Raw genomic sequence first — 17,209 nt, 5'->3', positions numbered from 1 at the left:
CTGGGAGACCAACATTGGGCTATGTCCCTGGATGTAAAATCTGCAGGTAAACAGGCTCCACCTATAGCCCTGTTTGTGCTGCCACCTTGTAGTTTGTGTGTTCTCCACATCACTTAATGCACACACCAGTTGCACAGTTGTGTTTACTATCTTTTAATTCAAACAAATATGCTGTTAAAACTGGAGAATTTTTTGTGTCTTCTGGAACAAGTATGATAGGATTTGCTCAATGTTAATTAACTAAAGGCGCAATCCTAATGTGCTAGAAACAAGCAGGCCAGCTGCACTCCATCCAGTGCAGATTTGGGACTGTCTCAGTTTTGGTCCAAGGCAAGGGAAAAATTTTTCCCTTACTCTGTGTCACACTGTAGCAGTCCCAAGAGGCAAGGTGGTGCAAATCCGAGCAGCCTGGGACTGCCCTGGGCTATCCGGGAATGGGGCTAGGATCCGGCATAACTCCCTGCCCACCCACCCATGGTCCTGCCTGCTGCCCAGCCTCCCCCACTCCCAAAATGCCTCCTTCCTGCCTCCTTCCCACTGCCATGCCCCCCCAAGATCTCTGCACTGGTTGAGTTCAGCTGACGCAACTCACATTTTCCCCAGGGCACAGGGAGGCTGCGCACTTCCATGTGCTGGCCTATTTCCCCTCAGAGTGGTGCAAAAGTGCTTTATGGCACTTTTGCGACACTCCCAGGCCAGTGAAAGGGATTTGTGTTGGCCCAAGGGCTGGTTAGGATTGGCCCTAAATATCTTTTACTCCAGTTTAATTAATCGAAAATTATTCATGATAATGAACATGGTGAGCTCCATACTTCAAACATGCCAGTATTTTTATAGATCTCCAGCAAGTGAATACAATTGCCTCTCATCTTACATGCAGTTGACTTGCACAAAGTCAACTCCATGCACTCAGCAAATAAACAGAATAACAGAAGTTTAAATAGTGCAGATGATTCCAGCCACCACTCCACTTACTAAATTAGGCATCCCCCCCGTAATCTCGAATACAATATCCCCGTTTTCACTTGTCCGCAGTTCTCCATGGGGCCCCCATGCCCATTACCTTCATTTTTCTGTACTTTTCTTTCTTTTATTTTCTTGCTTAACACAGGTATGCAACATGCATGCAGGAAATAACCTGCTAGCTGAGAGACACATAAAAAGAGTCCTGCTGGATCAGGCCAAGGGTTCATCTAATCCAACTTCTGGTATCTCACAGTGGCCCACCAGATGCCTCAGGGAGCACTCAAGACATCAAGATACCTGCATCCTCTTGTCACTCAGAGATAACCTACTTTAAAAATTATGAGGTTGCATACAGTCATCATGGCTTGTAACCTGTGATGGATTTTTCCTCCATAAATCTGTCCTCCTTTAGGCCATGTGCGATCACTACATCCTGTTTCAAGGAGATCCACAAATATTACTCACTGTGTAGATATTTACTTTGTTTTGTTCTCTCCTGCCAGAGTAAGTGGATGTCCCCTGGTTCTGGTGTTGAGTGAAAGAGCAAAGAACTTCCCTCTAGCCACTTCATCCACCCTGTACATAATTTTGTACATCTCAATCTTGTCCCCTCTCCTGGCACTGCCTTCTTAGACTGAACAGCCTTTCCTCATAAGGAAGGTGTCCCAGTCCACTAATCATTTTGGTTGCCCTCCTCTGCAGCTTTTTCAGGTTCCGTTCTTGGCATACTTAGTGAACAAGGTATGAATTAACATAAGCAGATTAACTTTGATTCTTAGCACCTCCTTCCTTCCATTTTTTCCTCCCAAGAACGATGGCTACCCTAGCTAGGAAGTACCAAGCTCTTGACTTAATCCTTTGCTGCTTCAGATAACAATTTTTTAAAAGGCAGAAATGTTGACACTTTCACACAGCAAGGGGAGAATGTGGCTGTGAAAGAGCAATATTATTTATGCTGTGGCAAGATTTCTGAACTGTTGGTTGGAACCAGAGGGTTTTAAGATGATTTATAATCCTATTGTTCACTTGTGTCTGTAATGAAGAATTCATGTACAGTATGAATGTCATTTGATACGTGTTTACACACACTCAAGTGTTCCTATTTTTCTTCAACGGGGCCATTAGCAACTCGTGGCTGATGGTCTTTCTTGCATACTCATATTTTGACCCAGTTGTGTGTAGCTCATTTGTTCTCAAAAGGAACAAAACCAGATGTCTTGTGTTGGAACTGAATTAACTCTATGAACCAAGGCGCTGCTGTTAATTCAGGCCTCTTTTCTTGTGGTTACTAGATCTTGTAAACTGTGTGATGTAACAGCATTGACACAGGTTAGCAGAAACCCTTGGATGGTTCTTCACCTTTGACCATTGAGCAAAACCTTGCCAAGGCTGATAGAAAATTTGTTTTAACTTCCAACTCATGGATGTTCATGGATGTTCAGTGGACCCTTATTTACCAGACTTCAGAAATAATTGGTGTTGTCTACTTCTTTAAAAAATAGTCATTTATGTTTTGCGCATGTGCTCACATGTGGCATGTGCATTATCATAACTGTATTCAGATTTAATGGACTTTTGGGATTAACAGACACTCCTTTTCTTCTTCAGTCTATTAAACTGCGGGTTTACTGTACTGGATGGTTTGTGGAAAATCTTTCAGCCTCAGTTGGTCATCTGTAAAATGGAATGATAGTGAACACCCACCGGTGGACTATGGAATATTATGTGTTCTTCACAAAGAGAGTATTAGTGATCAGCCTTTCAACCTTTACCTGTTGAAAGATTACATTTCTCTGTTTCATGTTAGCCTATCTAAGGCTTTGTAATTTAAGGCAGCAATCCTAACTACACTTTCCTGAGAGTAAGCCCCATTGAACAAAAGAGGACTTACTTCTGAGTAGACCTGGTTAGGATGTGCCCTAAATCAATCAATAAACATAAGCTGAATCTAATTTTGACAATTGTTATTGATTGAGAAAAATGGAGCAGTCTTTTAAATACTGGATAAATCTTGGATAACCTTGCTTGAGGCAACATCGTTGGTCTTTTTCCCCTACCTGAAAAATATAGTGTTGAGCTATCTGTTTCATAGAGAGTGACTGCAAAATGTGCTTTGTTCTTAGTGATGGCACAAGTAAAAAAAATACTGGAGAGTAGGGAAGAGATGGAAGCATGTTGATTTTGAGCGGGAAAGCTTTGCCTTACATGTTCAATGTGACTTAAACAGAAGCAACTTGATATTTCCCTTTAATTCCCAGAACCAAAAGTTATTTACTCAAAAGTATGTTAACATTGAGTTCCATAGATAAGTAAGCCTCGCAGATGTAATTCAAATTTTAAAATTGTGTTTTGTTTGAGATTTACATGTAATTTGGATGCTTGCTCAAATGCTGTCTCTTTTCTGGAAAGTATAATGGGAAGCCTATCCATAATCTTTTTGGTGGCGGAACTAGATGTCTGGACTTTTGCAAGTCCTACAGTTGTTATTTAAAAGAAGTAGAGATGTTCATCTCTTTAATTTCTGTCTCTCATACAAGTGTTAAGACAGTAAAATAGTTTCAAGGTGATAGTGATAAGGTTCTGGAGACCCAGTTGTGTCTTGGGTGCTTTGAGAGCTTAGTAAAACCATCTACATTAGTGTTTCTCAAACTGTGGGTCAGGACCCACTAGGTGGGTCATGAGCCAATTTCAGATGGGTCCCCATTCATTTCAGTATTTTATTTTTAATCTATTAGATATGGTGCTACCATAGTATATGACTGCATTTGGGCAAATGTTACAGACCTGTACTTTTAACAAGGTACTATGTATATTCTTTTAACAATGATAGTCAATGGAACTTACTCCTGGGTAAGTGTGAGTAAGATTGTTAGAAATTTTCCTGCTCGGTGATGTCATTTCCGGTCATGACATCACTTCTGGTGGGTTCTGACAGAGTCTCACTCTAGAACAGCCATTTTCAACCACTGTGCCATGGCACACAGGTGTGCCACGAGTGGTCCACAGGTGTGCCACAGGAATTTGGGAGAAGGTCGTTTATTAATAGGGCCAGTGGGAGACGAGAGCCCCCCACTGCAACATGGTGTGCCTTGTGAATTGTCAAAAAGCTGGTGGTGTGCCGACCATTTTATTGCCTTGTCAGTGTGCCGTGAGATGAAAAAGATTGAAAATCACTGCTCTAGAAAATGGGTTCCAGTGCTAAATGTGTGAGAACCACTGAATGGGTTGGTAAGCAAGCAAATCTATACACTGAAGGGTATTTGAAAATTGGGACACTGGTTAGCCAATGCAGAGGTGCATGATGAGTTGAAGAGGAAAAAGGGAAAATGGAGGGCTAAAATTTTCCTAAATGGTTGTGGGGAGAAAAACACTTTGACCGCAAAGTGTTTAGGAATGTCAGTGATATTTTGTGCTTGTTTATTTTATACAAATTAAAAAAAACCAGTAATGGAGAAGCAGCTATGGGAAGCAGACAAAGAGTCTTGATAATGCTTACTTGGCTAGGTACAAATGGCATGTGAAGGCAAGTAATTTCTTGAGTTATTCATTCTTCAGGCGTGGCTTGTCTGTGGTTAAAACATTAATAGGCTCTAACTGTGGCTGCATGTTTGTTACCTTTTTTTAAACCATAGACTTTTTTCTTTTGGTGTATTCAGTTTTGAAAGTGTGTTGGAAGAACATTCAACAATTCTATGATCAATTATAATTTCTGCCATTGGATGTCACTAGAGTACAGACAGAGGTATAAATGTCAAAACTGAGTGTGTTAGTCCATTAGAAGAACAAGCCACAATCCAAATTAGGCAATGCCTTTATTAGGACAAACCAAAAGATAACATGGTAACGGGCAGCAAGCTTTTAAAAATTCTTTAGCTTGATTCGTCACCAGTTGAAATGGTAAGCAAAAGGAGTGTACACGGGAATGGTGAGGAATAGTAGAGACATGATGTAGATTTCCCAATAGGCTGCAGCTTGTAAAAGCAAAAGATGGAGGTTTGGAGGTTTTCATACAGACAAATATTTTCATAGAGGAACAAATATGAAATGGAGTTTCTGCTTCAATGAAAAGCAAACAACATTTTACTAAAACAGGCATGCATACCAGAAAGATGGAAGGTGGTGTAATCCTATATAGCAAATCATACAGGTTTATACTGTATTGCATTTTCCCAATTTCCCCTTCATTTCCACAATTGTGAGCCTTTGCTATTCTTTTCTACACCCTTATCTGGAGAAGAATGCAAATAAATTTTACTTAATGTTATTGTAGTATTCGGTTGCAGTTAGAGTGCTTTCTGTGCTCATGGATGTTGTGGTTTTAACCCTTGCTTGATCGCAGTCATGACATTACAGTTAAATGCGGTCTGCACTGAATGACTCAGACCTTGGTGACTGGCTGGGTACAGAAGGGTCATTTGGTACTGAAAGAACTTTTGCCAGTCCTGGCTTTGTGTCCTTGTGTGGGCCCATTTTATGCATTCTTATGACAAAGCAGAGGCACAACAGTGGCTGTAACCGATACTGTCCAGACTGCAACTTTTAGTCTTGTGGCATTCTTAATTATTACAGTGGTGGTATATATATAAATATCTGTGGATGCCAATACTGTGGCTGGAGGTCCTACAAGGACCTCCTGGATGCAACCAAAAGTGCCTTCCGGTTGCATCCAGGAAGGCTTCTGAGGTGTGGGGAGGCTGCGCCTGGCCTATCTGCGGAGGCCTGCCGGACGCAACTGGAAGGCACTTCTGCTTTGCCAGTGGAGGTCTCCACTGTGGATTTCATTATCTGTGGAATTTGGTATCTGCCAAGAGTCCTGGAACAGATCCCTATGGATACTGAAGACCCACTATACTTTGACAGTTAACAATCGATTGATTGTGTTATTGTCAATCTTTAAGGTAGTACTGTCCCAAAAGTTCTGTTTCATTTTTTTGAACCTTACATTTACTTGAAGTAGTTGGTAGCTAATGTGGTCTGTATGGATAACTTCTCACCACCTCTTATATTCTTGATCTAATCTGGTTCCTAGGGACTGTGGTATCACAAGATGACTGAGAAAAGTTTCTGGACTTTAGAATACGATTCAGCAAGTAACTGTAGTTCTGTGAAATCTCCATTGAATTCAATGGCTGCTGTGTGGAAGGCTCATAGAAGCCCCATGAAAATGAGTAGTGAGGCTTAGCTACAGTATCCTACCTGTGTCTTTCTGCATGGTAAAAGAATTTTTTTAAATCTGCATGGCCAGTGTAGTAAGTTTAAATAATTTATCTTATCTTTGAAATAATAATTTTCTCAGGTGTATTAATTAAATGGCATGGAAAACATGAACTGTATGTTACAAAAAACTAATTAGCCAGAAAATTTTAAAAAGAAAGCCAGAAGAAAGCCAAAATCTGCATTGTCATAACAAGAGGATTTATTCCAGGTTCTTACCAAGCTTGTGTAACTGAAATTTCAAGATATAGCTTTTGCTATGTATGAATTGCAAATAAGTAAAAGAGTTTTTAAAGCCTCTAGCTTTCTAATGAATATCTATGATGGCTAGGTAAAACCTGTTGTGATGAGATGTTTATCCACAGAATATATCATTTCAAAGCCTGAAGAATGTAATTTATATACAAGTTACATGGATAAATCAGTATCAGCTATCAGACCATCTATTTGATTTTGCTTCATAACTGATCATCAACTTTTTCTACTTATTAATTCAGGGGGGCATATCTGCGGATCCTGTATCTGCAGATTCAATTATCTGAAGAGGGGTCCACGTGCCCCCCTGTGCACGCCCCCTATGTGCTCCTTCACCTCCACAGGGTTCCCCTGTCCAGTAGTACTGCCACCACCCTGTATGTGCCGGTACCTCAGTCCAGGGACACTGAGACCCTCTAGGCTTAACTCTATCCCTTGCAGGCACTGAGCTCTTTCTCCAGTTAAAGCTTCAGTCCTCAAGTTACTAGACCTCAATGAGCACTTGGTAGCTTGCCCAACGGCTAGGCAGGATTCTGAACCTTTGTCCCCAACAGACAATGAAACAGCTTAGTAAAAGGTATTTTAGTTTATTAAGTACATAAGGTTACATAAAGTTACAGTAAGGCAGAAAATGCTAGAGGCATAAACACCTAGGAAGCATATCAGCAGTAAAATAATAAATCTAGCTGGCTATCTCTATTAATCCCTATCTCTCATCTGGGTCAGTTACTCTTGTAGATCTTTTAGCCCCAAGGCTACCTATGAGGCCAGGTGCCCATGGTAGACAATGGAGCTCACAGGCTGCAGGATGTTGCAACCAAAAACTCTGTTCAAGAAGGAACTGGACACACCCCTTGGGCCTCATTATTATACTTCTCATGCTAATAGTACTGAGGTGACTTCATATTTATTTAGACTGTCCAATCAGAAACTTTTGAGGAGAGAACCTTCTTAAAGTTGGCCTGGTTGCTAGCTCCTCATAGTTCTTTACCCCTCCCAACTGGAGATCCATAGCTGCATTCCATCACACTGGATCAGTCGCCTCTCTGTCTCCTAAAGTGCTAACATTCCAATGGGTTGTAATTCTTGTTGTCTGTCCTTTCCGGCCAGCAAAGGAGAGACAACAATCTTTTTGTTTATTTACTCACATTCTTGCAGCTAGGAACTGCTAACAACTTCTCCGTTACTGACTTAGTTTGGTTCAGCTTCTAACATGTACATATTCATGACACCTCCCATGACAAATTCAAATTTAATTAAGTAAATAAATAAAAAGTGTGCTCCTGATTGGTTAGAGACTCTATGCTGGGGTGAAGAGGGATGGTTATTCTCCCCCTGCTAAATATAAGAGGAGCACCACTTGAAAAAGTACCTTTTTACACAGTTAGCAGGGGTAAATGTATTATGATACATGGAAATGACTGACTCATATTAACACCTTATTGGTTTCATGCTGTATCATGATAACATGTCATTGCAACATGTCAATAACATAATAACATGTCATTACCTCTCAGAACATTCAGTTTCATAGGTCAGTTTTGAGTTAAGAAAATTCACTTTTTGTTCTATAAGGCAGTTGTCTTTTCATTTTATGGTTAATTGGCCATAACTTTTGGTATAATACAGATATTCCAATGTAGTTTGTTTCATTGCATTCAGCATAAAATTACTTTTCTAATGATATATATGATGGTATTATTCATACATACCAACATTTTCACAATTTTGGTCACTAGTGTCAAGTTCAGCTTGTTACCCCCCTAAAACTTGATGCCTGGTGCAACTACTACCCCCTGCACCCCCTTAGCTACGCCACTGTGCTATAGAAATGCCTTTTGCTGTACATTTGTTTTCCCGTTAAAGTGATATAGAAATATTCTAAGTTTTGCACTGTTTTCAAAAGATACACAGGGCACTATTCTGTGCATGTCTACTCATACATAAGTCCCACTGCATTCAGTAGGGCTTACTCCCAGGAAAGTATGCATAAAATTGCAGCCACAAGCTCAGGATTGGTGAACCTCTAAAGCAAAGGAATTCCAAGGTTATATGCAGCCACTCAAATGCCTGTGTCCTTGTAGTCATACTTTGGTTCTTCGATGGTATAATGAAGAGAGTGTTCCTGGTTGATCTTGGAGGTCATGCTGGGTTAGGAAAATATCTTCTTATGTGTATATATGTATATCTCTTAGGTATGCTTGACCTAGACTGTTGGTTTTTTTTACATCCTTACAAGAACTTTGAATTATGGATTAATACATTTCTCAGGACAGATAACTGCATACATTACTGTAGTAGCATATAGGCGTTACTAGGTTATCATTTTTAATAAAAAAAGAATCTGAAGGTGAGTTTAATGGTCTTAGGATAATATTTGGTGGAGAACTGTATCTGTGTGTGTGTGTGTGTGTGTGTGTGTGTGTGTGAGAGAGAGAGAGAGAGAGAGAGAGAGAGAGAGTGTGTTAATGTCACAGTGCTAAACCAACAAGAGGCACAACTGGTCATAAAATGAGGAACTTATATAAAGAGAAAGCAACATAATTAAACAGAACTCTCAAAGGCACTGTGAAAACACCCTTTTTCAAATGTGAAGAAAAAAGCAAGTTGGAGAAAATTATACTATTTGTCTCCTAATAGTTTTATCAGGTCTGGGCCCATTCCCAAAGGGGAGGGGAGCAATGGGGGCAGGCAGACGGATGCAAAAAAGGGCAGGGGGAGGGTGCTGACAGCCACAATAGTCTTTGGAGCCCAGGTCTACTAGGCTTTTTGATGCAGAGCCCAGGTCTACTCAACCATGCAGTATTGGCAGCTAGATGAAGTAATATTGAAAACCAAACACACTCCTAATTCTCTAAAATGTTTGAAATATAGAAAATCCATTGCAGAAAATTAGCATCATCATAGTTAGGCTCACACTAGAATTGACCAAAATGAACCTCTGCAGCAGCTGTAGCCCCACAGCTGGGTCCCTGAGCTTCTGTACACTTCTTCATGGTTATGGGATCCTCAAGCCAAAGAGCTACTGTGGCAGGCCAGTTTCCTCCCAGATCTAACACTGTGTTAAGGAAGATCATGGATGCATTCCTGGGCCTGGTGTGCATGTCTTGCAGCAGCAGTTAACACTGTACACACGTGGTTGTACCCTGGCATCATGCGCAGGCAGCAAGTTCAGGTGAGACAGGAAAATGTCAGATCCCAGGAACTTTCTGGGCCCCCTCCTTTGGCACCTGGGCCCCCTTTCTGACCCTGGGCTCGGATACAAATTACCTCCTTTACCCCCCTCTCCTAGAGCCCTGCTAAAGGCTTTTGCCCTACTTGCTGAAGTCCCATGTCCTCAGAATTTACAATGTCAGTGCTTTTAAGTGCTGCATATGTCATCCCAAAGTTAAATGTTTTTGGACAGATAAGAAGATTTTAATGATTTGAACATGAATCTTGTCTGGGAATAAAAAGAATCTTTGCAGCAAAAAGGGTTTGCCACACTTTTGTACTGAATAAATCCTGTGAATCTGCCTTCAGAAACACAAAGAGCTGAAGAATAATTGCATGTTTCTTCATGTACAGATTTAGCAACTTTGACAACCATGTCTCATGACGTCAATCTAGATTTTAATACAATTGTTCCAAATGGAAAGTGTTGCAGAAAGGATTTCAGTGTAAACAAGAGGAGCTCAGTTTTAACTGAAGAGCTTAGATACGTCAGGGTGGTGCTTTGTATCAGATGATATATCTGGGGGCTTTTAAAAAATGTTTTAATATCTTGATCTTTTTAGTCATATCATTGAAGGCAAGACATAAGCTCTTAATTCATGTGCTCATGGGAGAAAAATGGTGGATGATACAAAAGTTCCAGTGTGGTTTCTGAAGTGAGAAACCTGGGTACTCGGTTATTAAACTCATTGAGTCAAGTCATTTTCTTTCAAGGCCAAAGAAGACTTTACAATACACACACCGCTGCAAAGAAAACTTTTGCAGTTGCTTACCTGTTCCATCTTCCTCTTTCATTGTTGTTGGCATCCTTCAGTCTCGGAAGACCATGGTGTCACGCTCTGAATGGTGGCTCTGGAACAGAGTGTCCTCTCCAGTGTGCGAAGCCTGGGTAAAGTAGGTATGGAGGATAGGCTGTTACCCATGCAGCAAATCCCCCCTCTCTACATCGCTGAAATGGTCCAATGGAAAGGCAGAGGCCAATACGGTTGGTTCCAGCGGCGTCACAGGACTTGCCAGAACGTGACTGTGTTCAGCCATGAACTGCCTCAGGGACTGCAGCTCCAGATTTTGCCTCGAGGTTGACGCCTGAAGCCTTTTCCATAACTGGATGTAGCCACAAGGCAGTGGAGGTTGGGATCAGAGTTTTCCTTCTCTCAGATGAGCTGCCTTCCCAGGCTGACGAGTCCCATCTACCCGGTGGCTGTTTAGTCGCCTCTTACGACAAGTACAGCCAAACCAAGGGCCTATTCTTATCCCCAGCCCCCAGGGGATCCTCTTTCATATTTTCTAATATAACTTACCTTGTATGGTGACATCAGTGGCATACTTAGTATATTTGACACCCAAGGAGAATAATTTTTTTAACACCCCTCTCCTCTATATGACAAAATTATTTTTAGTAATAGTCATGAAATAAATAATAAAAATGACTGGAACAGAAATGCAGGAAATGAAAGGATACAATGTTTGGAGTACTTCAGTCCAGAAAGAAGGTGTCTGAGGGAGGACACGATTGAGAAGTTTAAAATTATGCATGGGATCAATAGAATGGATAGAGGGATGTTCTTTTCTCTCTCATACAACAGCAGAACCACTAGATGGGCCCTTGGCCTGATCCAGCAGGGCTCTTCTTATGTTACCCTCAGCTTATGTTCCTATCCGTTATTTGTATAACACCATCAACATGCATGGTACTTTGAAATACAAGACAGGTCCCTGCCTTCAGGGCCCACAGTCTAAAGCGAGACAACACAAGAAGGGGAATTGCAGTGGTGCCAGGATAAATGGGAAAATATTAGAACATAAGAAGAGCCCCACTGGATCAGGCCAAAACCCATCTCGTCCAGCTTCCTGTATCTCACAGTGGCCCACCAAATGCTTCAGGGAGCACACAAGACATGCAATTAATTTGTGTGCATGTTCTTAGGCTTAGGGCGCAATCCTAACCCACTTTCTAGCACTGACATAAGGGCAATGCAGCGCTGAGGTAAGGGAACAAACATTGCCTTACATTGAGGAGGCCTTCATGACTGCCCCCCAACTGCAGGATGCAGCACATGCCCCACTGACACAGCTATGCCAGTGCTGGAAAGTTGGTTAGGATTGTGCCCTTAGTTGCAGCATGAGATGGGAATGAGGGGTTTGTCTCATTATCATGGAAAATACGGGTTTTGAAGAGAGTTTTGAAGAACTAAGAGGGGGGCATCTTGCAGATTTTATGTTCAGAATACCCCCCTCCGAATATACGAGGGGGGTACATATAAATATATGTGCATATAAAGCATAAACTGAAACAGGCATAAAGAAAAATGTGGTAAACAGTGAGACACTCCCACACACTCTCTCATGCACACACACATTTTCTCTTTGCTAACTTGTCTTCCACATGACACTTCAATTGCTTGTCAGTGTGGCTGGAGCTCAGCTGGAATGCCTCTGCTCCTCAGCCTGTTGTGGCTGGAAAGGATGGGGCCAGATGGAGGAGGCAGGATCGAGATGCTAGGATCAATTGTATTTGTATATTTTACTGGAATGAGGGAAGGACTGCTTTGGGAGGTGTCATCCCTCCAGCAAAGCACTAATCAAATGCTTGAATTTTCTTGCTGGCCAACATGGCAAGAAACAGGCAAACAACACTGGCATCCCCCTTATGGGTGGCACCTGGGGTGGATCCCTGCCCCACCCTTGGTACGCTATTGGGTGACGTCATTGATATTGGGCGACATTGATGTGAACGGGGTGGGGGGGAGGTAATGCAGGTGACATCATGATGCAGGGGAAGTTTTTTCTAGATGTTACAATAGATGTGACTGGAACTAGTTGCACAGAACACATTTTGGTGACAACTATATGTTTTCTTCCTGGACTAATCTACTTTTTAGGATTGTTGTAATTTTAAAAAAATTGCTTTGAACTTCTTGGAGGAAGAGTGGGAAAGAAATGAAATAAAATCTGTTGGCAGTGGCTATATAGCTCATCTGTTGGGGAAAAATGATTTGGGAACTGTTGGTCTCTGAAGATTTTCTGGGATTTTGTGTGGTCTTAAGTGTGCTTTGGGATGAGTAAAAGGGCTTTCTCTGTGGTGGCTCCCTCTTTGTGGAATCTCCTTTTACAGGAGAATTGCTTGAATTGCTTCTTCCTGATTTTTTTTAAGAGCCTGAAGACATATTTGTTGTATCAAGTATCCATCATTTTTTGTGTGCTTTGTTTTCCTTAATGTGTTGATACTGGGCATCCTATTATTGGTTAGAAGGGTGTGGCATAAATCTTATAATAAGTATTGCTTCTTTGTTATGGTTTTTATATTACTATATGTTTCTAACCTTTAGTTGTGAGTGACTTGGGTTTTTGGAGGAAAGTGGGATAAAAATTTTTTATATTAACAGAGATGCCCTGTTTTCTGAGCTTCAGAGGCATCTGACTAGTCATCTTGCAAAATAGAAAACTGAACTAGATGGACCTTGATCTGATCGAGCATGAGTATTCTTGTTTAAAACTAACACCAATGATGTCTTTAAAAAAATCTTTAAAGGGAACAGACAATTATACTTTCATAAACACTGTGTTTAGGTAATTGAAGTTCACAGAGTACCTGAACCAAAACTTCCTGGAATCAACTGCAAACTTACTATGGGTTCAATAGGTTTTGGGTTAGGTCCTCACAATCTGACTCCAGCTGTTATCCCCCTCCCCGCCTCTCTATTGATGCATTGTTGCCAAACTCTTATGCACCTCAGGATATCCTAAACTCCTGAATAGCTTTTTAAACTCCTGTTGTTCTTTTATCTCACTGTACACATGCAGGAACTGTTAGCAGCACTGTGCAAAAAAAGAGGTTAGGCACACAGAGTGGAGAAAAACAGCTCTTACATACAGTAGGTAGTTTCCAAGGCTAATCTGCCCTCTAATGGAGTGAGCATAAGGGACATACAGATGTGCTGATGTTTCCGTGATGACCGATAACACAGAGCAGCAGGACAGTTAAAGGAGCAACGTGACAACATGCAGACTGAAGGGGAAAAAACTGTTGTAAAAGAACCTTGAAAGACTACCCATTCTGGATTTCAAATAAATGTAATTGTCCACTGTCTAAATCAGTGGTTCTCAAACTTTTAGCACAGGGTGCCAATTTTTAGAATGAGAATCTATCAGAACCCACCGGAAGTGATGTCATGACCGGAAGTGACATCATCAAGCAGGATTTTTTTTTTTAACAATCCTAGGCTGCAATCCTACCCACATGTACCCAGGAGTAAATCCTATTGACTACCATTGTTAAAAGCATATACATAGTAGCCTGTTCAAAGTACAGATCTGTAACATTTCCCCAGATGTAATCACATACCATGGTAGCACCAAGTCTAATATACTTATTAAAAATAAAATATTGAAATGAGTGGGGACCCACCTGAAATTGGCTTGCGACCTACCTAGTGACTCCCGACCCACAGTCTGAAAAACACTGATCTAAATGACATTGCTGCATAAATAGTCCTTGCTCTAGTATCGCTAAAACAAAATGCAGTAGGAATTCTTCTTTTTCTTATTATTATTAACAATATTGGTAGCCAAAAAGAAACAAGCACTCAACAGTTAAAAAGATCATTATTGTATTGATTAAAACATGTTACCAGTTTAGCATGTTTTTTAGGAGAGGTCTCATTTATTTGCACCAGTCCTGATTCTCTCTTAGGTGATGATTGTAGCTGCTGGGAGTTCCATGGTTAAGAAGAAGTTGGGTTGTCGTATGATTGAAGAGGGAGACTGCAAGTTGCTGGGTGCGTTACCCTTTAACAAGTAAACAGTGTCACTGTATTTTTAAATCATTGAATATGTTTTTAACAAACTGGTAGTGATTAAGACGTCTCAATCCATTGTCCAGTTACACCAGAACACCTGAAACAGTATGAATTTCTATTGACTTTGATGGCCCATAGTTGGCTTAAATCCAAAAGAAACAGATGGACATAATATGCAAATTGATGTTGCCTTGTGGTTTTTAAATTACTCCAAATATATAAATCCTGTAATAGTCCTTAGGTATTTCAGAAATAAATATTTTAAATTCAGTGAATTTGGATTTCCACATGTTTAACTCCAGAGTACCTGTAGTTCTAATTACAAAAGTAAATGTTCTGATCCTGAATAAGCAGCTTATGAAATGCATCTGCTATTTATTTTCACACATGCTACTGAGGAGAGAGTAATAGATGCCATAAATCCTAAAGATGAAAGCTCTGGAGAAATGGGGAGATGCACAAAGCAGCACTTTAGATCAGTACATGCAGCCAGCTTCTTTTTGTCAAGTATTCCGAGTTTGCACATCAGCTGGAAAGACAGGCACTTTATTCATTTTACAGTACTAGCAAGGTGTCAGGCTATTCATATTCTGTAGGCAATATGGCAGAAAAGAATGTATTTATATTCTTATGCTAGTGCATCACTATTAACTGTTAGTGACACAGTGATAAATAATGGCCATCTCAGTTGCTCAGTGGTTCCAGGATGACTAAATAGTACCTTTTGCTAGTAGCTTTTTAATCAGGGTTACTGATTAGTCCTTCATGACTATTGTGGTCCCCTGTATTTTTATGGGGCAAAGAAATAAAAAAAGTCAGAAAGGAATCAACCCTTTTCTGGATGTTCTTTTAGAAATATTTGATCAGTGCTTGATAGCCTTGAGGCTAAGAAGTGTCATGTATTGATTGGTTGGGAGATTGGGACCTGAAAGCATATGTAAGGACAAGCATAACCTTGCCACGTAGAGACAACAGGTGGACAGAGGAGAAGACTAGGCAAGTTCGATAGGCAAGAGGCAGGAACACAGAGGGAAGGCAGTAAGAAACAAAAAGAGTCTGAAGTCCTGAGGGAGAAGCAATGGGAGGAAATCTGAGAAGAGAAAGTCTTCTGGAGTCTGTACTTCAAGGAAGCTTTGAAGAACAAAGAGCAGAGACCCGCTCTCAAGGGAGAGTTCTAACCTGAATGAAGATATTTTCTCATAGAATAACACTTATAAAAACCTCATTGAAAAATGTGTGCTTAAGGCCAAGAACAAACCAAACTGAACACAAGTTTGGTAAGAGAGGAAATAGATCAGTAAAAAAATCTGAAACTGAATTATGGTTGAGAATTAAATTGGAATCAACACCATGAGTGTCATTCAAAAAAATGTCATCTTTCCAGGGTGTGAACATGAATTGTTTTAATAATCTGTAGTGCTGTGTTGAAGGTTGGAGTTTGCTTATATTACCAAACTTCCTCCATCCGTTCTTTTCCTACTGCCACAATTTGTCTTCCTTAAAAACCTCCTTATTTATTTATTACAGTATTTATATACCGCCTTGCTCATAGGCTCAAGGTGGTTTACATACGCAGGCTGCACATAAATTCCACTCTTCTACCTACAAAAATGGTGGGGAATCATACTATAAAGGAGCAGTCTGATGAATCCTGCATCAGGTGTACATCTTTAAGTTGAAACATTATCCCCTCCGAAGTATCATTTATATGATCAAACTGCCTTTGAGACACTAGAACTATTTTATTTTGGATGACACTTTTAAGACTGTATTACACTGACAAGGGCAATTTGCAATACGAACATATGCTATAACTCAATGTTTTTTTCTATGCGTTCACAGCAAGACGCTTGCTTAAGGCAGATAATGAATGGAATCTGGGTTACTGCATTTCAGCATGTAATGGAAGATCACATTTTTGGCTCCAAAGACAAACTGTATCCCACTGAGTTGTTTACTGCAAAACAGTTTGGGAATTCTCTTATGTTAACACAGTATTTGATTCCTTGGTTATGTGAGAACAGACCAAAAAATCCCTGTTTTTCTTGTACTTGAATATCTCACCAGAGAAAAAGGAGACTTTCTACTGATATTGTTGTCTTTTAACTTTTTGTCAAAGAGGTCCTGTATGGTAAGCCCATATGAATATTGTGAATACTTTGTATACATACTGCAAAAAACAGTAGATGGTTCAGTGTGTGTGAGTGAATCAGATTCTGAACTTTTCAGTCTTGTGTTCTCTTCAAAAATATATTGTTAATAACAAAGGGAGTTACAAGAATAAGTGCTGTGGGCATGAAACATAAAAAATACACATTGTAAATATTCAAAGATGTATTTTTCACCACCTACGCTTGAATTATTTTTTTCTTTTCCTTGCCCTTTTAAGAGAGACAACTGAACACAAACCAAATAAAATATGTATGCAATGCCAGAGCTTCATCGTTTTTAGCAGCTTCAAGCAGCAAAATGTGTTGCCTCATCAGCTGTTAGTGGAAATTGCAGAAACCACATGACTTCCCCAGAATTATAGCCTGTAGCCACAGTTGGAAACCAAAAATGGCAACCTCCACATTACTATGTGACTCTTTCTGCCCCACATTCTCAGTTTTGCCCCATGAATTCTTCCAAAGCTAATTTTGAAAATTGACCCTAAAAATGCTATCTGAATTGTTAATCTGTCTCTGGACACTACAGTATTTTAAAGTTTAAAGGCAACTGTTTAGAGAAGTTATGTCCCTTACAATGCAATTCTATCCATA

The 17,209-nt window shown here is 40.3% G+C and overlaps 1 protein-coding gene across 1 annotated transcript in view; it reads left to right on the top strand.

Moving 5' to 3' along the window:
• The window catches only part of SMYD3 (SET and MYND domain containing 3), a 429,466-nt gene that overhangs the window by 26,257 nt on the left and 386,000 nt on the right, over window positions 1-17,209 (top strand). The window lies entirely within an intron of this gene.

This window comes from Tiliqua scincoides, chromosome 1, assembly GCF_035046505.1.
Source record: "Tiliqua scincoides isolate rTilSci1 chromosome 1, rTilSci1.hap2, whole genome shotgun sequence".
Lineage (NCBI taxonomy): Eukaryota > Metazoa > Chordata > Lepidosauria > Squamata > Scincidae > Tiliqua > Tiliqua scincoides.
Note: the sequence above shows the minus strand (reverse complement) of the source record. Positions and strands in the feature narration are given on the sequence as shown.